At 36.5% G+C, this 23,272-nt stretch overlaps 1 protein-coding gene and 1 non-coding gene across 2 annotated transcripts in view; one reads left to right on the top strand and one right to left on the bottom strand.

Annotated features, from left to right (window-relative positions):
- Positions 1–23,272, bottom strand: part of LOC134741007 (homeobox protein aristaless-like) — a 509,271-nt gene that overhangs the window by 180,960 nt on the left and 305,039 nt on the right. The gene's annotated exons all lie outside the window — the stretch shown is intronic.
- Positions 5,365–5,438, top strand: Trnat-agu (transfer RNA threonine (anticodon AGU)). The gene has a single exon. It is a non-coding gene; the product is annotated as a tRNA-Thr (tRNA).

The following is a 23,272-nucleotide window of genomic DNA, read 5'->3' on the forward strand; positions in this document are numbered from 1 at the left end:
TTTAATATTGTCCCACAACTCTTTGTATTTACGTTTAAATGAGGAGTGCAAAATACTTTTTAATTTAATCTCCTAATCGAAGATTAAGGTATAGAAAGTGAAAGGGTTACTACTTACTATGCAATCTTTTAAAATAAAAAAACCAGCCAAGTGCGAGTCGGACTTCCGAAGGGTTCCGTAACATTACGCAAAAAACGGCAAAAAATCACGTTGTATGGGAATATTGGGGGTCCCACTTAAATATTTATTTTATTTTGTTTTTTGTATTTGTTGTTATAGCAGCAACAGAAATACACCATCTGTGAAGATTTCAACTGTCTAGCTATCACGGTTCATGAGATGTACAGCCTGCCGGTGACAGACAGACGGACAGACGGACAGAGGAGTCTTAGTAATAGTAAATAGGGTCCCGTTTTTACCCTTCGGGTACGGAACCCTAAAAATTAGCTAAGATCACCCAGGCAGTAGCTAAAAGGCTTAATAGTTGCTGAGTGTTAATATTCTTTTACATAGTTTTTTTGATAGACGAGGTAGGATACTAATATTGTTCGGAAGTATGTATTTTTGGCACACTGTATAGCTGAAATTGGTTAACGTATCGCACATATGCAGGCATCGGATTTTAAGGAGCAAAGTTTATTGAAAGGAGTTCATATGAAAGATAGAGGGATATAGATTGATCTACACAATTATTATCGACTAGCGACCCGCCCCGGCTTCGCATGGGTTAGCCTTAAAAAATTAGAATATGTATAGTATCTGTGTATGTATATGTGTAAGTTTATCAATATAGTTTATATTTATTTATTTTATTTATACTTTATTGCACATAAAATAAGTACAAAAGGTGGCCTTAATGCCTTAAGGCATTCTCTACCAGTCAACCACTGGGCCAAAAAGAGACGTTTATATTCATTTAGTCTTGGTTACAAATTCATTCACTTTAAAAGTCACTGCACCTACTTAATCTTTCTGGTTTAACCCATTGGCTGACTGGTAGAGAATGCCTAAAGGCATTAAGTCCGCCTTTTGTACCTTCATGTATTGTGCAATAAACTACTATCAGTCCGCCGGACGATATCGGCCTGTCAGTAGTTCGGAACTGTCAAATAATTTTTCTAACTGAAAGGCCGATATCGTCCGGCGGACTGATAGTCAGTGGGCCCCTTTAGCCCCAACAGCAAACTCCATAGCAACGTCAAAATTCTAGCGACCCTAGCGTGCTAGACGGGTCGTTACAGAATTACAACAATAAAGTCGCGGCTAATGGCCTGTGGAATAGGGTTACCATTACGTTACGAATTTCAAAAGTCCTGACAACATTTCTAATACCTACACGCCTCATTTAAATTTGAGATTGTACTAACAACACACGCTAAGTGTATACTGAGTGTATACGGTGGCTAAAAAATAAGTGCATTCCCATTACCAGGGATGTTTTAGGATTATACTGAGCAACTTTTACTATGGGACCAACCGAGAAATCGCGAAAAAAACTACCCTCCTATAGAAAATGGACCAGCCAAAATGTATGAAACAGTCCAATTTCTTTTCGCGATTTCGGGGTTGGTCCCATAGTAAAAGTTGCTCAGTATAATCCCAAAACCTCCCTGGCAACGGGAATGCATTTATTTTTTAGCCATGTATACTTAGCGTCTGTTTTTAGTATCTCAATTTTAAATGACGCGTAGGTTTTAGTACTATGATACGATTAATTTAAGTCACGGTTTAAATTACAAAGTTAAAATTCAAATGCCCAGATATTTGGTGTCCCTACTCTAAATAAAGCGGTAATCCTCGCTGTAATTACAGTTAATATTGATTGTTACAGTGGTAATATTGATTATTACCGCCCATAACATCAATTATTACCGCTGTAAGCTACAATGTCTGCGTGATAGCGTTTAATTCTGCCTTGAGAAATGTTGATTGTTAGAAGTGTTTGAGAATGTTGTTCGGTTCGGCAAGGATTCTTCCATCCTGGATCGTATGAAGTGTAGCTATAATTTTCTTTAAGATCTTTAAATTGATTAAAATATACGTATTTTGTACTTTTTGGAGGCGAGAGCGCTGTCTACATAATGTTAAGTCTATGCGTCAAAGACACAAAATTCTACTGAGAATATTATAGTTAGCCGTGCCGTTCTTTTAAGAGGGAGCGTAAAGCCAGGACCAGGAAATTATAAGGAAACGAAAGGTATGGCGAGCATCGCGAAACTTGCGATCCTTTATAACCTACCTTTTGTCTCAATTACTCTGAAAAAAATACTTTCGTTTAAAAAAAATCCTGTCGATCCCTCGGCTATGTATCACTAGCTGATTTAATACTGAAATTATACTCCTATGGTGTGCAAGGTAACGATATATATACATATTTACAAATAAAAATACATGAAAATTAGACACGTTTTTGTGTTTTTTTTTTGCAATCAAGCCAACTTTAACCTTTTAAAGTTTTGGTTGGAGTCTGTCTGCCCTCGCAGAATATTGTTTTTTTTTCGTGTGATTTTTATCATACCATTTGCCCTTGATTAAAACGTGTAAAAAAACAATAATTATGAAAACTGCAGTTTCGTGTTAGTCCCCTACTCTTCAATGATGTTGCTACGTACATATATTATAAAGGGGCCCACTGACTATCAGTCCGCCGGACGATATCGGCCTGTCAGTTGTTCGGAACTGTCAAATTTTTTGTTCTAACTGACAGGCCGATATCGTCCGGCGGACTGGTAGTGGGCCAGTGGGCCCCTTAATAGGTACTTATCTTGTGTTTATGTCAATATACATACAGATTATCGATTACTTAGCAGTCATTTATTGAGACACTTGAATAAATAAGATAATTCAATTAATTAAATTACTGATAACACGTAGGTACCTGCTAGCGTGTGGTTTTGGACTCAAATAACAATAACCTTCCGAATTCCTAAAATAATGAAATTCTTCAGATTTATTTACTTAGATTTATCATATTTAACCCTTTTCCAAGCCACACCAAACTACAAGGTTTTCCCAAAAAATCCAAATATATTCCATTCCAATTAATCCAGCATGAAATCCAGCTTTAATGATTCATTTGAAAACAAGTCACATTTCCCGAACATGTAATCTACCTAATTTGAGCCTTAAATCTGAATGCTAAAGTTGAAATTCTATTGGCGCGTATGTGATTGATAACCTGGAAAAGGGTTAAAGAGAAAAGTCTGCATTGGGATACCTAATTCGTATTTTGCAAGTAGAATTAATTTTGACTGAATCATCGGATGTCGATAAGGGTGATTTCCAAATTACACCTCCTTATTGACTGACCTTATTGCTTATGGTTCGTAGATTTCAAACAGTCCCCTTTCGGCTTATCCTTTGTCTATTGTTAAATGAAACCGCACGTGCTACTTACTAGCATAAAAAAATGGTATGGCCGTTTTAACCGGTTATTCAATTACCACTCTATGGAGATTGCAATAAGGTTTAAAATGAACTAATGGGAAAACATATTCCTTAGCTGTGTGGTCTTTGCGGTTACTGAGTGCCGGCAAGTCGAACGCTACAGAACCAGTCTAAAATGTGTCATCGATATGCGTAACAAAGGCGCGTTATCGGAGAGCGCACTTACACTGGTTTTTTTAGCGTTGGACTAGCCCGCGCTCGCCACGATGCACGAACCAGGTAAGGGACAGGGACGGATTGTGATTAAAACATTTTGATGGATTCATGACAAGTATGTATGATATTACTAATCAGTTAAATAATAACATTAGGTAATAATCCGTTTTACAAATAATCAACTATTAAAATATTCCTCTCTAATAATTTATCGTCATGGCTGTTTCATTTATTTTAATTGTAATTTTGAACTTTTTATTATTTATATGTTTCACAATGTGTCGATTATTAATGTATAATATATAATATATTAATTTGTGATTTGTAATAAGTTTAAATGTATACCTATTAGTTAGCTAAGAAGATAGGCTAATTATAATTTTAGTGTAAGATTAATATTTTGCATGCCTATTGTGGCGTAATATGCACTCATGAATTTGTACCACACTGACATGACCAATATTGTATCTGTGTATATTAGCAAAATAAATAAATTGAATTGAATTGAATTGTTACAGACTAAAAACTAAAACTATATTTAACAAAATTAATACATATATGCCCTTTTTAAACAATATCGGCTTTTTTTACAATATATAGGTATTACAGACAAATTTTTAATAAACTAAAATAACGTTTTTTTATGCAATGTAAATAATAAACAACCAGCCAAACAGTAATGAGTTATACATACATAAAATATAAATTACTAACTAAAAATATAAATAAACATGCATTGGTACAATATAAATAAAGATGTAGATATATTCAATTAATAAATAACAAAATTCACGACTACTTTTTTTAACTAGTTTCTTCATCTTCGGAATCTTCTGTCACATTAATTATGACAGAGGGGTGGTTGTTTATTATTTACATTGTATAAAAAAACGTTATTTTAGTTTATTAAAAATTTGTCTGTAATACCTATATATTGTAAAAAAGCCGATATTGTTTAAAAAGGGCATATATGTATTAATTTTGTTAAATATAGTTTTAGTTTTTAGTCTGTAACATTAGAGAGGAATATTTTAATAGTTGATTATTTGTAAAACGGATTATTACCTAATGTTATTATTTAACTGATTAGTAAAAAAATGTTATTATTGTTTGTTTTAAATATGTAAATACATACTTGTCATGAATCCATCAAAATGTTTTAATCGCAATCCGTCCCTGTCCCTTACCTGGTTCGTGCATCGTGGCGAGCGCGGGCTAGTCCAACGCTAAAAAAACCAGTGTAAGTGCGCTCTCCGATAACGCGCCTTTGTTACGCATATCGATGACACATTTTAGACTGGTTCTGTAGCGTTCGACTTGCCGGCACTCAGTAACCGCAAAGACCACACAGCTAAGGAATATGTTTTCCCATTAGTTCATTTTAAACCTTATTGCAATCTCCATAGAGTGGTAATTGAATAACCGGTTAAAACGGCCATACCATTTTTTTTTGGTTGTAAGTAGCACGTGCGGTTTTATTTAACAATAGACAAAGGATAAGCCGAAAGGGGACTATTTGAAATCTACGAACTATACTAGTCTATCTACGGGCATCTAACTTTCAAAAACCTCCTTGATTGTTTTCGTGATTCACTCGAAAAAAATCATAAAGCTTTTGGACGCGACGCCTCACTACAAAAGAAAATTCACCTTAAGTCAACGTGTTAAGAGTTATATTTGATCGTCGTCGGGGATCGCCTTCATTTGCGAAGTGATTTTTCTCGTCGGCAGGTATATCGATATTTCGCACGCGAGGTTGGCGGCGCCGTGGCTTAGTTGGTTAAAGCGCCTGTCTAGTAAACAGGAGATCACGAGTTCGAATCTCGTCGGGGCCTTAGCAAATCTCAGTGTGAGACTTTTTTGTTTTTTTTTTCTGTTGCGAAGGACTGTATTTCCGTGTATGTAATATTATTTTCTTGATGAATTTGTATGTGATATATTTATACCTTCGTGTTTTTTGTAATTTTAGTTTCATGAATTTGTATGCGATATATTTACCTTTGTGTTTTTTTTTATATTCATCTACATACTTTATTAATTCGGCAAAAAAATCATGTTTAATTTGAATGTTGTTGAAATAAGTTCTAGGTAAAGCGAGCTGCGAAATTGCATGGAGAAATTATAAATGAATTCATTGATAAAGTCACCATGCACTTTTGCGGCTGATGGTATGGTACCGTAACTTATACTAGAGCGGTACTGTCATAGTAAATTTTGTAACCCCAGTAAATTCACTGCCATCTGTCGACACACTTTAAAACTAAAATGAAGATTTATAAAAATACGATAGAATGTATTTAAATATAGATAAATGATTTTTTTATTTGCATTAATTATTTTTATGATTTTGACCATGTTCTTTCACTGATATGCGTTAAAATTGTTAAATAACAAACGAAACCGTCAACGCCATCTATTCGACTGTAGGCCAAAACTAGTAGCGCCCTCTGAACGAGAATCAAATTTTCTTGTTTTTCGAGGCACGTTTTTTCCTTAGACTGTATATATCTATCTATTACGGAGTTATATCTATCTTTGCTACTACTCGAGCCTAAAACTGCTGCATGGTGAGGGTTCTAAAAGAGATACATTTTTAGATTTATATTTATATTTATGGATAAAAAAGTGTTTGTATCTGTTTTTTTTTAAATTTAACGTTACAATTTGTGTAGATCTAAATTAATATTATTGTTTACTTATTTAAAAGGTACTTTTTAGGGTTCCGTAGCAAAACTTGTAAATATGGAACCCTTTATAGTTGCGTCATATCCGTCTGTCCGCTCGTTCGTCTGTCTATCTGTATGTCATGGCCATGTACCTCTATCAAAGAGGATATAATAGGATAGAGCGGTACTGTCATAGTAAATTTTGTAACCGCAGTAAATTCACTGCCATCTATCACACACTATAAAACTAAAAATGAAGATTTATAAAAATACGATAAAATGTATTTAAATATGGATAAATGATTCTTTTTATTTGCATTAATTAGTTTTTTATGATTTTGACCCATGTTCTTTCACTGATATGCGTTAAAATTGTTAAATAGCAAACGAAACCGTCAACGCCCTCTATACGAGAGTAGGCCAAAGGTAGTAGCGCCATCTGATCGAGAATCAAATTTTCGTGATTTTCGAGGAACGTTTTTTTTCTTAGACTGTATCCTCCTATTACAGAGTTATATCTATCTTTGCCTCTATCTCAAAACCTGATATTTGAAATTTGGAACAAAGTATTTGATGAAGTAATGTGAAGTGAACCTCGAAAATGATGGGCACCTCCCTCTAAATTTGAACCGGTTAATTATGTGTCTGCAAAATACATATAAAGTTTGTTAACCACCTTAAATGTACTTCTGAAAACAATAAAATTAATAACGGTTAAATTTTACCGTCTGTTTAATAGCTTTATACAAAGTAAAGTAACCTTACTGCTCTCCAAAGCATTATAGGTCTGGCAAAGAGAATATATAGGGTAGAGGGTACTGTCATAGTAAATTTTGTAGTCACAGTAAATTTGCTGCCATCTATCGACACACGATTAAGACTAAAAATATCAACAAAAAAAATATATAAATGATTTTTTTATTTGTATTTATTATTTTTATATGATTTTGACCCATGTTCTTTCACTGATATGTGTTAAAATTGTTAAATAACAAACGAAACCGTCAACGCATATTGTCCTACAGCTTGGCCAGGCCTATTCTCGGCTCGATCCGAGAATAGGCCAAAGGTTGGTATTGGTGGTAGCGCCATCTGTGCGAGAATCAAATTTTCTTGATTTCCGAGGCACGTGTTTTCGTAGACTTTATTCATTTTAACTATACGGAGTGATATAAGTCTTTGGTATAATGCTTTAATAAACATTAAAGAAAAACAATCAAAACAAAACTGGCCATTGTCAACAACAAAAGCACATTTAATTAAAACATACTAATCATATCTCGGCACAAAACTACACCGACTACCGAGCAAGAAAGAAAATAAAATCATAAGTTTGTTATTTAATGAACACGCTAAATTTCAACAATAACAGCCATATTAGTTTTTAGAGCCGCGTCGTCACGCGTTGGTTCGGCGGCAACCGAAACAGTTGTAAAATACGGACACGGCAGCCATTTTCCAACTATATACCTGCGAACACTGTGACAAAAATGCTCGGTTCTTATCTACCTTATTGACATGTTTAACAGAACTTATTGGATAACCACTATAAATGCAACCGCGGCTGTAACACCAATGTATTACGGAAGATTAGGCTTATTATGGTTTTTGGAACGCTATTAGCAACAAGCAATAGGAATAACCTTATAAAATATCAATGCAGCCTTTAATTTAATCAATGGCCTTACAATTTGAAACCTTCAGTTGCTCTTGTTAAGATTGATTTTAGAACGACTTCATTATTTAACTTAAGTCTCTTTTATAAAATAAAGGAGAGCAAACTTTTGACTGGTACTAATTTAATTTTAGATTCTTGGTCTTTCAACTTAAGTTTGATTTTACAATGAAACTGCTTCAGAATTTGTGCTTTTTTGATAACAAGACAAGATACTGTTTCGTGTGGCACAGTGTTTTATGGTTATTTCGTTGGAAAACAGCCATAAGCATAACAATAACAAGGGTAATCAAAATAATAAATGACGGCCGTGGCGGATCGCTTTTTGTAGCCAATTATTTTTATTGGTGTTTTGTTAATTACATTCTTTGGCGAGATTCGTCGGCCGATTTAATTTTTTGACACTATTAAGTCTCCATAAGTAGCCTTAATTAATATGGAGTTGTAGAGGTAGATATATGTAGCTATTTAAATTGCCTAATTCGTTTTTGTAATATTTTGTATGACACATTTAAAATTTTGCTCATTTAGCTCGGCAGCATAGCTTTAATGAAGCAAGAAATTTATATTTTACCACTAAAATTTTTAAAAGATAACGGAATATAATAACCAAAAACAAAATGTCTAACTAGAATGTAAATGTTTAATTTTATTGTTTAGTTAACTGTCCGTATTTGGAAGGTTTAGGTTAGGCAGATTCCCCAGATTGGATACTGAATACGCGGTGCGGCACGGCGCGGCGCGGCGGCCCCACAGCGTTCGCGTTCGCAACGAGATCGCCCACGTACCACGTAGGACACTTCTATAGGTATCACATAGGTATCAAAGGATTGATTCACCCCTATCAAAGGATTGTTCACCTAACTAGTACGCTGCGTTACTTTTCGTAGCATGTGTCATCCCTATTCATTTTTTATTTTCTTTTGGCGTTTGTCGATGTACGAATTGTACGATTGACATCTTGACTAGGCCCCCAAATATTACCAAATTATGTCAAATATTTGGAGAGCAAAGCAATTTGCTGACTACGGGTGGGTGACCAGCGGGCTGGATTCCTTTCTCAGCACATTTCAATTTAATTTTGTCGCCAGTTTTATTGACTTGAGTTAAACCTTATATGTATTTGTTATTTTGTGCAGGTTCAATTAGTTGGTATAGTCTGCATCTTCTCAAATGATTTTTACGCTTAAGACTGTAATCTGTTAAACAAAAGCCATTGTCTCTTCTGTGTGAGCGGTCGGCCATTGTGTGTCATCGTGTGTGAGCGCCGCACGCGCCGTGGCTCGCGCCAACACACAAAAGTCATTTGAGAAGATGCAGACTATAATTGCGACGTTTTCAAGCAAAAGATACCACATTGTCGCTTACCATAAGGACGAAAATTGCTTGTATACGAAAAACCTGTCAGAGCGTCCTTATGGCAAGCGACAATGTGGTACCTTCTGCTTGAAAATTACACAATTATGTGGCTTAATTTTAATAATATGTAGCTCACAATAAATGAGTTATTTATGTCAAAAAATAAGGTTTTGATGTGTTTATAAAGAAATCCAAAATCGTATGTTACAACGATAACTTCCGTACCTTCACGGCGCCCATCGAGACTCGATAGTGGACGTCGATAATCGTTTTAGTATCGATTTCTATGTAACTCGTTATGATGGCGCCTGGCCATTAATTGGTTTGATTGTGCGTGGAAATACGTAATGTGCCTTAAAGCTTGTTTCTTCAATCAAAGGAAATAAAGTAATTAAATAAGGGACTGAGAATTCGTGATGCCAGGGAAAAATCTCGGCGGACCTATTGATGACCAATATAAATTATTTTATGTACGCGCATAATATTTCGGTACGCGCATTTATCCTATTTGCGTGAAAACATGATAACCTTACAACTCAAGTGCGTATTTTTTTCTCATTACGTACGTGTAGTTAACGCGTTTGAAAGGAAATTATTTTATACGATCTGTATACGAAAAATAAACTTTCGTTGAGATTGTATTGTAACCAATAGTCTCCACGGTTGTGCTGAAATAATATGTTACGACACTAACAAGCTGAAAGAACACTGATTTAAACTTTCACGATTTTGACTCATTATTATTCACAACGACGGCCACCACCACGACCACGGGACCAACCACCACGCCATCACCACCACGCAACCACCACGGGGACAACGCCGTCCTCGAAACGTCGGAGGTGAATTTAAAACTTATTTTACGCGATTAATTCCCGTCATTGTGAATAATAATAAGCTGAAAGAATATACCAATAAACAACTGGATCTGCAATAAACTGCAAACCGCGACATAACCACCACGCCACCACCACCACGCAACCACCACGGGGACAACGCCGTCCTCGAAACGTCGGAGGTGAATTTAAAACTTATTTTACGCGATTGAGTCCCGTCGTTGTGAATAATAATAAGCTGAAAGAATATACCAATAAACAACGGGATCTGCAATAAACTGCAAACCGCGATATCTGCACTTTAAGGTTTACAACCTTAACCTCAGGGTTGGTTGGACATGCGTTAGCCGGCGGAGTAGAAAATATTCCACAAACAAATATTATTGTCATGTTAGACACCACAGTTTGTTTTATATAGTCTCCATGTGTAGTTTGTTTTAATAGTCGTGTGTACGAAAAAGAGTCACAAGACGGAATTAACTAGCTAGCACACAACCCTCCTCGAGTAATTGAGTCTCCTGCTTAGTTAGCGAGGGGCGGTCCGCCCAGGCTCGCCCCGCCCAACGCCTTCGGATGATTTAATAAAAATATATAACGTTTTCATTTTACATATGTATGTTTCAGTTCTGAAAATTAATAAATAAGCATCGAAGTTTTTATCGCACGGTAAGACGTTAGCGAGCTATGGAGTCGACATTAGCAATAAAATTCAACTGGTGTTAATAAATACTCATACTCATTCATTTTCATCAAGCATCAGGACCCGTAGCCAACACGCCAATCGCTAACGCTCCGTAGCGATCGAAACGCAACTGTCACTGTCGCACTAATATGGAAGAGTGATAGAGAGACACAAAGCGTTTCGTTGTCGAAGCGATAGCGATTGTCACCTTGGCTAGGCCGGCTGAGCAGAACAGGGCCAGATAGTCCGGAGAAGCTCATGACCACTGGCCGCATGGCAAGGAAGCGTAGCGATAGACGTAATAGGACCACGCGTTGACTAAGCCACATTACACATTACCTACAGGCTAGCATCCACCGTGCACTGGGCCCAAAGACTGGGCCTAAGACGGAGCAGTATGGAGAGCACTAGTTAAGAGTGTTCACAATAGTCACGTCCCTCAGACACGAGGATACGACAAAAAAGAATAATATTAATTCCGCGGTATTGTGCCCGAACTGTAAATATCAAGATCAAGATCAGATGTCTAAACTTGGAATCCTCATGAGCAGTGTGAACTGACATTTCAGTCGCAATTGTGCGCGCAGCGGGCGCCACGCCGCGATCATTTAATAAGGCCCTCATTACTTGCGCAGAGTTATGGCCGACGCCCCTATGCCGAGTGTACCGTACCTACTAATTATCTGATTTGGGTTTTGGATGTCGTTTTTTCAGCTCGCGTTTCCCTGAAAATTTGTAGAATGAGCAACTTAGAGATTTTGCAATAAAATAAGTTTTTGGCAAAAAAATAATTTTTGGCACCTACAAGCTTTTATCGCTGACTGTACTTTTTTTTTCACAGGCATCTAATACTCATCGAGACAATCCTAACAACCCCAAACACAATTAGTTTGTGTTGTTTAATCACAGAGTTCCCATGGTCACCTCCTATCTCTATCATCGTAATACTGCATGTTCATCCGATAAATTGATTAGATAGTCCATATCCATACATATGTAGTATGCAAAATTTCAGCTCAATCGGAAATCAGGAAGTGGGTCAAACTTAGCTTCCAAGATTTGATCCACACTTTTAGTAGATTGTGTCACAAGGGAGCAAAATTACATATTTACGGCGAGGGCGTACATACATTGAATCCTAAACGAAGCGAAGGATTCTAAAGTAGAATCCTGAGCGTAGGAGGGATTCAAGTGTGTTACGCCCACCCCCCACTGCTTTTCACATCGCCTAGTTATGAAGTAATGATGTTTAAACATATTATATAAGCTAAAAAAATAATGTGCAATAAAAGTAAAAATAGTGTCCTAGAACAGAAAAGTGTTATTTTGATCCCTCCTAGCCGGGAAGAAAAAGCCCTTTTTCGAATTGATGACGTGAAAAGTAACTTACACACCTACAAACTAACAGGGCATGTCAAATAAAAGCTTGTAAGAAACAGCTCTCTTTATTGTGAATTCAATGAATATCTGTTTCTTTGTAAGTACAATTAATGTTTTTAATATATTACTTGGGCGAAGTTGGGCACAAACGGTGAACTTCTATGAGGATGAGCACACAAATTAAATAATTTAAATGAAAACGTTTTAACTTGTGTTATTTCGAGTAGATTAATATACACACTTTTGCCAACCCTGATTTTCAATGAAGGTTTTGCAACATATGAATAACGGAGCTGAGTTTTGCTTCTCCAAGACGTCTGGGACACCATTTTAATGCGAGAAAATAAGACTATAAAATTATTCCTATTAAGCTTAAATCCCGCCTCAGAGCGCCAATTAGCTCTAAATAAACGATTGCATATCCTTCAAATGAAACAAATAACTTCAACCGCAAAAACAATAACTCAGAACAGTCAGAACGATCGGTATTTCTTATCTCATACAAAATAACTTATCGTCGGCCGAGCCGCCATTTTCGTATTGAAATTTAACAACAATATATTACATTTGTTTGTTAAGTTAATTGTTAAATGGAGGGGCTCGTTATGCATGTACCATTGACTACCTCAAATAGATTCCGTAAAGCATTTAAGAGGAAAGGGCACGGCCGTTTCTCAATACAAATATAGTCCTCATTTTCCTCTCTCGATATTGACATTATGGAAAATATTTTTTTTTACATAATTTAATGTACATATATTAACCATAGCTACGTTTGACTTTTTCGATTTTTTGATTTTTGTTAAAAATTAGGAGCGAATAACAGTTTTCTCACAAATATTTAAATGCTCAACTCTTATATTAATTAAAAGTTCGAAAAAAATCAAACGTAGGGGCATAGCTGTGGTTTATATACAACAAATTGTGTCAAAATATTTTCCATAATGTTAAGTTAATATCCAGAGAGGAAAATGAGGACTACGTTTGTATGAAAAGGCGATTTTAGAGATACCTACATCTATGGAGAACAATTCGAGGAGGGCTGACTATACATGGTGACCACCAGTGTTCCTTACACCATCTAGTGGATAAATATCTGTAGCGCATACGCATATTTTATTGGAGCGCCGAGCGGCGCGGCGCGAACGAGTGTTATTCCTTTGATTGTGAAAGATGCGTCCGGTTTTCTTTTTTTGAAAATCTTCGAGCGCCTACGGCTGAATCTTAAAAACACATATATATGTACTTTTGTATATAGTCTGGCCAGCCATTTGTTTCTCTGCAAAATGGCGGAGAATGAGAAAAACCTCGTTGTGGAAGATATTATCTGATATTTTCGCCCTTGTCTAATAACATAAAGGGACGGGAAGACAGTGGGTACAATTGCAGCATTACGTCATTTTGGAAAATAAGTTTTTAATTTAATTTTATGAACTAATTAAATTACTTAAAAAATAATTAAAATTTAAAAGGAATGTGTACAAATCAAGCTCCGTATCCTAACAGCCCGAGGCGCTTGGACAGTCCGGTTCGAAATTTAATAATGAACGAAATTAGTCGTTATTTATGATATTAAATTTATGGCAGTTTATTTTAAAACAAATACTAGCCGCCCATGTTTGGGGCTCATACATCGGTTGAAACATTAACGTCTGTTAAGGCCTACTTATGTAAGATATTTACTGCCAAACGCGCCTTTGCAGTCACAGAGTAAATTTTACGTTAACGTATGCGTTTTCGTTTTGTACTATAGTTTTAATCAATAAAGGTGCACTTACACGGGCCACTCTTTGAGCAATTATTGCCTGACAATAGTAATTGGTCGTACTGGACGGTTTTTTGGAGAATGTTAGAAGTTTCAATAAAAATCGGCAATTGATTCAACCGTATTTCTTTTAATTTCGCTATATTTTTAAAATATTAAAATATGAACAAATTGAGTGAACTTATACTTAATTTTTTTTTTCTTTTTGTAAAAGGAGAATGTGTAGTTACTTAACTGATATATGGTCTTGCGTTTTAGTGAATAAAATGATTAATTATATAACTTAAGCTAAATACAGAAATTGTGAAAAGAAAAGTAAAAAGGGGGTTGTAGGTAGGTTGTGATTATTATTAATATGCATGTGGGTAAGAGCCATGAATATATGACTTGGTCTTGATCCGAGCACGTAGTTTTATTGACGCATCCCTATACTTTAACATGGACTTTATGTTAAAGTATAGGGATGCGTCAATAAAACTACGTGCTCGGATCAAGACTAACTCATATATTCATGGCTCTTATCCACATGCATATTAATAATAATCACAAATAAATAAGTGTTTAGTTAGTTACTAAGTAGTTATATAGGCTTTTTGCCTTATAACTCTACATATATTCTTTAATTTCCCTGATAGAGCAATATCTATACGAATTGGGTTTTTGTTAGAAACTTTTTTACATTTACTTTACGTAATACCTAGGTGCCTATCGTAAATTATTTGGAGGGTTATTCTCAAAAAATATGTCTGCGGTCTAATTGCCGCGACCCATACAAAATGTATGAAAAGAGTTGTGGCAATTAGACGCAACCGCAGACATATTCTCACAGAATGACCCTGGTATAACCGTGGGATCATAAATCAGAAGTGATAAAATTACACTTGTTGCCTAGTGCCTAGTTACTTACTTTGATATCGCAGAAAATTGCTTGGTTATAACCGTGCGTTGTCTAGAATTGCTCGAGTAAACGCGCCTTAAGACGAAACGCAAACGCGCTACGCTACGTTCGTTTTCGATTATAAATATATCGCGTGGTCGGCTCGGCTTAAAGAAACATAATTAAAAGCAATAACGTGCCTTGATTGGTTGCCATCAGATACAGGAATACGATTAATTTTTACGATAACAATTATTAGGGAATTTCATTAGGAATGCAAATACTGGACGCGATTCAGCTTCATTTTGTTTATAAGTACGTATTGTGAGGGTTTTTAGAGAGGCTGAACTAATGTGCTGTTAAATATAAGACTCAAGCGATTAATGCGTGTAGTATTGTAGTACATATTTATACATAATAATTATTTTCGTAGGTTCATTAACCTCGGAGGCAGTATTATTAAAATCCTAATGGATTTTTTATTATATCTTAAATAAATAACGTTAGGACCAAGGTAGCAAAGTGACGTCAGCGACGTACAAGTGACGTCATTTACACGTCATAACGACGTAACGGACGTCATAATGACGTATAAATGCTACCTGGGGGAGAGTGTACTTACAAACAACTGTGTGTTTGGTACAAATTTTAAAATACATGAAACACACGTGTGTTTAGAAAAGAAGAGTACTATTTTGCTCTGACGCCATATAAATATTTAGGCATTAAAGTCATTTTGAAATAAAAATAATTAAAACCTACCTACCCTTCAAACCTTACCCTCTCGGCAATGTGCCTCATGCAGGCAGCAGTCTCGCGCTGTATCGTGCAATAATATCCCATTTAAAACTTACTTCCACGACTTATCAAAAACCACTTATCTCTAACAGTATCTTCAGTCTTTGAAATTCCCAGCCTTCTTGCGAGTTAATTTTCCTCTTATTATATGTTCACATAAACATGTATATATGGAATAACAATCGCAAAACGGGTTTCAACAATTCCTCAAGCATTTCTGTTGAAAACTCACTTGGCCTACGTGTCATCGCAACCCACCCATTGATTGTATCTTAGATGAACTACGCAGCTAGATTAGGCAACAAAGTGGCAAACCGTTCAACCAAACAGGAAGGAAAACAATTAGCTAAAATTAAGTAGGTGGTATTTCTTTACAAATATATTAGTGTTTGTCCCTAAATTAATTTCACCTGCGGGCATATTGTCAAAGGTATATACCATTCAATGCGAGCTATATGTACCAAGGAATAGAATCCTCCCCTGTCGTACCTTTAAAGCAATAGTATAAAGGCCGGTTACTGAACCAGTGAGCTTCATCTTAGCACCATTCACTTGCAATCCGCATATGATATGAAGGTCGTGACCACCAGTGTTCCTTACACCATCTAGTGGGTAAATATCTGTAGCGCATACGCATATTTTATTGGAGCGCCGAGCGGCGCGGCGCGAACGACTCGTGGTTATCATTATCAACGTGATCGCAGCATGATAATGGCAGTTGTCTCATCAATCGCGCGGTGTTAATAAGTGACGCATGCTCTATCACGCCTCTCCAAAATGTATTTGATAAGTACCTAAGTATAACTTTAACAGGCAAGCGACTTGACGAATAAGTATGCATATGCAGTAATGCTATCACTTAGCTCCAACTCCCAATCTACCAAATATCAGATCTTCGCCTGCCCACGCTGATAAATTAGACATATATACAAACGGACTTCCTAATCACATAAAACATTTATAAACAGTATTCCAACTATCCCTGCCCCGAGCCAAAAACGAATTTAATTACTCTAAAGTCAGAACTCTAAGATCTTTTATACTTTGACTGAATCTAGCCATTCAAGTATAGCCCTTAAGGGGTTGAGTTAAGGTGTCACTTGAGGGTGTAAAGTGTAAGACATTTGCATAAAACAATAATAATTTATCTATATAAGAAATTAACCTCTGCCTCAACTCAATTAGGGCGAACGGGCCGAATACTAAAAGGGTTTAATAAGTTTCGTGTTTTTGTGAGCTCATTTAATTTTTTAGGGATCCGTCTATCTGTCAATGGTTGTGGTGTAGATTTCTGAACTATACCTGATTAAGACTAGGCATAGTTCGCTAATGCCTAATTACCATTATACATAATTATCAATGATCTAATAGTTCATGTCAGACATGTAAGTACATGAAATATTAGGTGTAAGTAATCAGTAGGAAAGCTGATTAGGTAATCAGTAGGTAAGATTTGTACTACACTAAAACCAGCTTTAAAAATAGATTTAATTCATAGAAATTGACTCCTATAGTATTTTTTACTCTTGAGAAAACCTACATTTAGGGCATGACCGGGATTAAAAATGCATACTATGGCCTAATATATTGCTCACCAATAACTTCAAGAAGATTTTTAGGAAAAACAACTTACACGGAACCCAACCTTCTTACACGTGGAAACCTATCATTGATCTCGTGGCTCAAAATTATCAATTAGCCCCAACATCTGTCAAACAGTCAAACAGTCGTGACAGACTGACGGATTGGTTCCCTATGTAGATTTGCACGAGCTTTTTAATTATTTAAATATATTAATGAACGCTTCGGAGGTCTCCAATTGACTTAAACTAATAGATAGAATTTAATTACTTTGGTTAAATAGATTTTTTAATTGGCTTGTTGACGGTTGAAGTACCTAGGTACCTACTTACAGACATAGAGGCCAATTCGAACGCATTCCGCTATCAAAATGATATCATTCGCGCCTGCATTTTGCTTGTACTTGTCGTACATAACACGCGAGACGCACGGGCCAATGATAACCAAATTACATCGTTTTATATCGGAATACCTATACGTGTTCGAATTGGCATCATGCTCGTAGACCCCCTAACTACAGGAAATTAGTTTTTATATTACTTAATTGTTCATTAGAGCCAAATACATTAACCCAATATTATTAAATGAGCGTTATATACTTTAAATTACGGGGTTTAAAATTTCAATTCGTTTCACAATCTAGGATCTTTCGAAAGCGGAAAATACTAGGAAATTCATGACAATCGTCCTGTTATGCGATCGTAGTTTGTTGTGGTGATCGTAGTGACTAAAACAAATAAGACAATGTCGCTGTGATTTGTCGCGTCGTCCCGTTTGCCACGACAGAGAGGCAACACGTCGAACGTGGTTCGCGGTAGGGCCTCAGCTCATTCTGGGTTTTAACGTCTATTTATACCCTATAAGTATATATAGTATTTTTCAAGAGGATTTACGCGTATATATTTGGTTTTACACCAAGTACTAGGTTACATTGGATATGGCGTTATATTGTGAAAATAAGTAAGAGAAAAAAAAGAAGTAACGTTTTTTTTAACATATGGTAATTATGTAAGTAATCAGTCGTGTTTCTAACTTTATTTTAGCTTTCCTCGAATTCGTTATTAAACCTTTCAACGAAAATCAAGATGCATTACCATTAGTCGCATTTGCATTCAACTGATTGTGTTTGTTTTCCACTTTGGCTGATGTATGGCCGCATAAATAACTCGCCCGCGGCTCTTTCCAATTACACGGCCGTTTCTGCGTCGATGGGTAAATACAGGTAAATCATGTACTTACTAAGTAATACGTAGGAATAAGGTATGGGTTTTGCACGGTTTATTCTTTTGAGATTAGGTCATTTGTTACTTTGTTTGAACAGTTGTGGATATATGTAAGTGAAACAAGTACCTACCGTACAGTCTTCCTACTTGCCTATTTACTGATAGTTTGAGTACGCCCAGAGCGGTTGTGGTCACGTTGAGGCGTCCGCATCGGTAGTAGAGGCGGACACAGCTCTTATTTACATTTACATTATTTATTTACATATTGTTTACAAAGACCAAAAAATATCACGGTGTCTTTACTATCGGAACGGAGTTCTTTTTAGTCACAATTTAATAAGATTCGACTCACGATACAAAAGTGCAGCGTAAATGTGTCTGCTTTAGTTAGGCATACGCCCAAGGGGCATGGTCATACGTATCTGAATTCTGAAGATCTGAACTGTGTTTTCCTAATATGTACTATTATAAAATACAGTTCGATGGACCGATTGGGCAGTACCCAATCTGCCATTGTAACTTGTAATACTTGTAAATTGGCTTGTTGAACGGAAATTTCTGTCTGAGATATAAAAGAGCTGAGCATTTTCACCCCGCTGGCTCATATTTCGGGAGCATTGCGACGTCTTCCTACCAGGGACCGGACAACCCTTTCCGCGATAAAACCCTTTCAATGGGCGACACTTAAACACGGCTAACACATTGAAAGACTTTCCCTTTTGAACTGCAAGCCCATTCATACCCTTACCTTTAACTAACCCTTACCGAAAAGCTAACCAAAAATAAGGCTAGCTCTTAATAAGGGTTACCCTTATCTTTAAGCGCTTTTTATAAAGGTTTCCCTTTGCGTGAAAGAGACAGGATTAGTATATATCTACGGTAGTGTATGAAAAGGAAAGAAAATACGTGCCTAGTCAAAGAACGCCGCCGTCGCCGCCGACGATCGCTCGGATTCGAAGTAATGTGTGCTTTATGAACAACGGTAGACGACTTAAATTAGCACGCTTATATGCTAAAAGGGAAGCCCTTTATAAGGCTAACCCTTATAAGCAATATGCAAGGTGTTGGTGAGCGGATGATAAGGGTTTTGTAAGGGTATTTGGGCTACCGATTACTCAAATGTGGTAGCTTTATATAAGGGTTTTTAAAACCAAAACAAAGGGTTTCGTCTGGCAAAGGGTATGGTGAGTTAAGCCTTATGCAATACCCTTATAAAACCCCGAAAAGGGATAGCGGGCCGGTCCCTGCTTCCTACTCACATACTTACCTCAATTTTCCACTAAGACTGTCAGTTTATATTCACTCAAAATATTGCAACAACTAAAGCCCTTAAAATATTAATTTTGCTCACCAGAATCAAGATTAGTCATACTCACCTCTTCGTAAATCAAAGCATGATCATAATTATTCAATATCAGACCTTTAAATCAGCCGTGTCGATGCAAATGAGTCCGGTAGAGGCGACACTATCTAATTCAATTGTCAAACCCACGTGGTATAATGTCGACAACGGAGTCGGGAGCCCCATGCTGCGATGTGCGCTGCGATGTGCGCTGCGTTGCGTTGGTAGGTGACAACTTGAGTGTCAATACTGGGGATTTTAAAATAAATTACCGAATAGACAGTTGAATTAAGCAGGATGTTTAAATAAATTTGTGACAAGTCATGACAACATATCTAATAACATCAGTGATCATGATGATGGTATTTGTCTACGCGACAGTGTGATAATGACAGTTTCTCCCTCTTTCCATCGCTTGATGTTAAAAGGTGACACTTATTTCAGTGGATAAAATCAATCTTAAATACACCTGTAGGTTTCTCAAATGTTTACAAATAAAGTTTGCTTGATAAAATTTGGCCCTGAAAACACCAACAAATGGCTTAGGTAATCAATTCTTGTCTGTTACCTTCCGTGATTCTTCTCACCTGATGGTCTCATCGGAAGATCAACGCTGGAAGTCACCAACAACATGCTGACCATTTCATGGCACTTTAATCTTATTTTATGTTTTCTTTTATATTATGTAATGTCTTGTTTGTTTGTGCTTACGAATAAAATCTTATTCTATTCTATTCAGTATCATACGAGCTTAAGTCTAATTTAGAGTTTTCGTATAAGAGCAACAATGTTGCTTGTTTATAGCATTACAAGTAGATCTCTATTTATATGGCCAGGAAATCCCTTTATTTACGTCTCTCGTGGTGCCTCTATCCAGGATCTCATAATGCGACAACAACAGGCCTCAAATTATGCGACAGCGCGCACGCGCGTGGCTGCCTATCGTACGCATCTATTGAAACGTTAAAGCCGGGAATTTATACACACTGCTTTTATACATTTACAAATGTTACAATTATTGTAAAGTATACGATATTGCAGTGCTATTTTTGATTAGTATTTATGATGGGGGAAGGTAGAATTATTCCTTTTGTAATGAATTTCGAACTAAACTTGCAACGAGTTGCACTAGTTAATAATATTGTTGTGTGGTTTGACGGACCACTTGGACGAGCTATTTTAAAATATATTTCAGAGTATATTTATGACACAATTAGTAGGTTATCTATATCTGTTAAGGACGTGATTCCAAAATTATAAGACATAAATATGTAGATGTGTATTTACGTACACCATAAAATATACTAATCCATGCGTACACCTACCCTACCTATTGTATCTATCTGTGAGATATCAAATATTTTTTCGATATAATATGGCGCTACTTGAGTCACATCAGTATATTTTTAAACCGAGTTGACCAGGCACCCTTATACACCTCATTAGGATTTCGGTACCCATCCGTAAGCCATTTCACCCTCTCCACCTACCCAAAATTAAGGGCGCTAAAAAGCTTCCAATTTTCCGCTCGATTTGCGCTCCAAGTTCCACATCCTCTATTATAGTTTCACCTCTCAGAAGCAACATAAATAAAACCCTATGAATACGGAAATAAGAGCTTCAAAAAGCTTTTTTTTATCTATATAACCATATATAAACTAGCTCGTCATGCGGCGTATAGACAATTAAAAATAAAGCGAATGAGTCCATGCCTCGTAAAGGCCCCATTCTGTGAGTAATTAATTAGTAGTAAACAAGGGCGATGATTCTACGAAAAACAAATAATAATCGTAGAAAGCTTAGTCGGCGTAAAATTAACAATGCCACCTGATTTTCTACTTTTTTGTGGCGTCGAAATTAATCGGGCGTCAATTTCGTTGGACAAAGGAAGCCGTTGTTTCCTTTCTTTTGTTGATCTACGAAATTACATTAGATTGATTGTTTAAATGGAGTTTCGGTAAATAGAATGGGCGCGACGAAATGTAATGTAGGTTCCTGTATTTTGGCTACATAGGTCAATGTGGTGAAGACCGGCATATACAATTTATTCCTGGGAAAACATTCACAGGGTACGAACTCTCGTATATTTGTATACCTACGTCGTCACTTAAGCACAGCCAGAAAGAAAGAGCTTCACTCCTGCTCTTAAGTAAGTAGAGTACCTAACACTCCACATTGAACTTAATTGAAACTATCTACTTAGTTAGAGTTTTGAATGATTCACGGTTAGTTTCACTAGCTTATATTGACCGGGATATAGACCGTGATTACCTTTTGTATTATTTGTGAGCTCCCGATATTTCGACGCAGTTACATGCATCATGTTCACGGGTGACTGAAGATAGCGGGTGGGTGTCAAAGTTGTGTAGACAGCGCTCTGTCTACCCTCATTCTTGCGCGTAGACAAAAGGTAATACAAAAACAATACAAAAGGTAATCACGGTCTATATCCCGGTCAATATAAGTCTAGTATCTACTTAGTTATATAAAACTCTATGTTAGATACAAGAAGTCAGCATCAAAGAGTATCTATACCTTCGTCAATAACAATTAGACAGTACCAAAAACTTTTGAAAGCGAACTATAGATGTATCACTATTTGGAAAAGTAATTCACAGGTGGTTTTAGCTTCTACTATTGGCTAGTCTAATATATATATTAATTTGATCTTCCATTTTCATGAACCCGGTAGACTTTTTAACAATGTAACTTATACTGTCTCCAGGTTTTTTTATGGTTCCGTACCCAAAGAGTATTAACGGGACCCCATTATTAAGACTCCGCTGTCTGTTTGTCTGTCCGTCTGTCACCAGGCTGTATCTCATGAACCGTGATAGCTAGACAGTTCAAATTTTCACAGATGATGTATTTCTGTTGCCGCTATAACAACAAATACTAAAAACATAACAAAACAAATATTTAAGTGGGGCTCCCATACAACAGAACTGATTTTTGCCGTTTTTTGCGTACTGGTCCGACTCGCAATTGGCCGGTTTTTCATTTTGTTATTTCATTTACCCAATCTTAAACCGTCCCAAGCTTACTAATTACTATCATAACGCACCCACGTTCCAAATTATTCAATTATAAAATGTGCTTAGTCACAAAGTCGCCGGAAACAGATTGACGCCAGTACTAACCCAGGGCGTGGCGCCAACTTGCGAATCATGGCGCGCTGATTACACGCACCACGCCAATTGAGGTTTGCACCTTTTTAGTGATTTAGCGGTTAACGGGATCGTTAACGATGTAGTTCGCTTACAATATTGTTCTAATTTAGTTTTATGGTGCTCCAGTGATAGGTGAGATTTCGTTAATTCGAATGCAAAGGTTTCGTAATAACAAACAAACAAATAAACCAAAGGACAACATCATGTCATCACCTGTCAATGGAATGGAACAATTTTCCGAGAGCGCCCCTTTGTATTGAGCAATTGGAAGTTGCGAATTACTAAAGGGCGCAGTTGCTACAATCATGCGACACC

The sequence above is a fragment of the Cydia strobilella genome, chromosome 4 (assembly GCF_947568885.1).
Source record: "Cydia strobilella chromosome 4, ilCydStro3.1, whole genome shotgun sequence".
NCBI classification, from domain to species: Eukaryota; Metazoa; Arthropoda; class Insecta; order Lepidoptera; family Tortricidae; genus Cydia; species Cydia strobilella.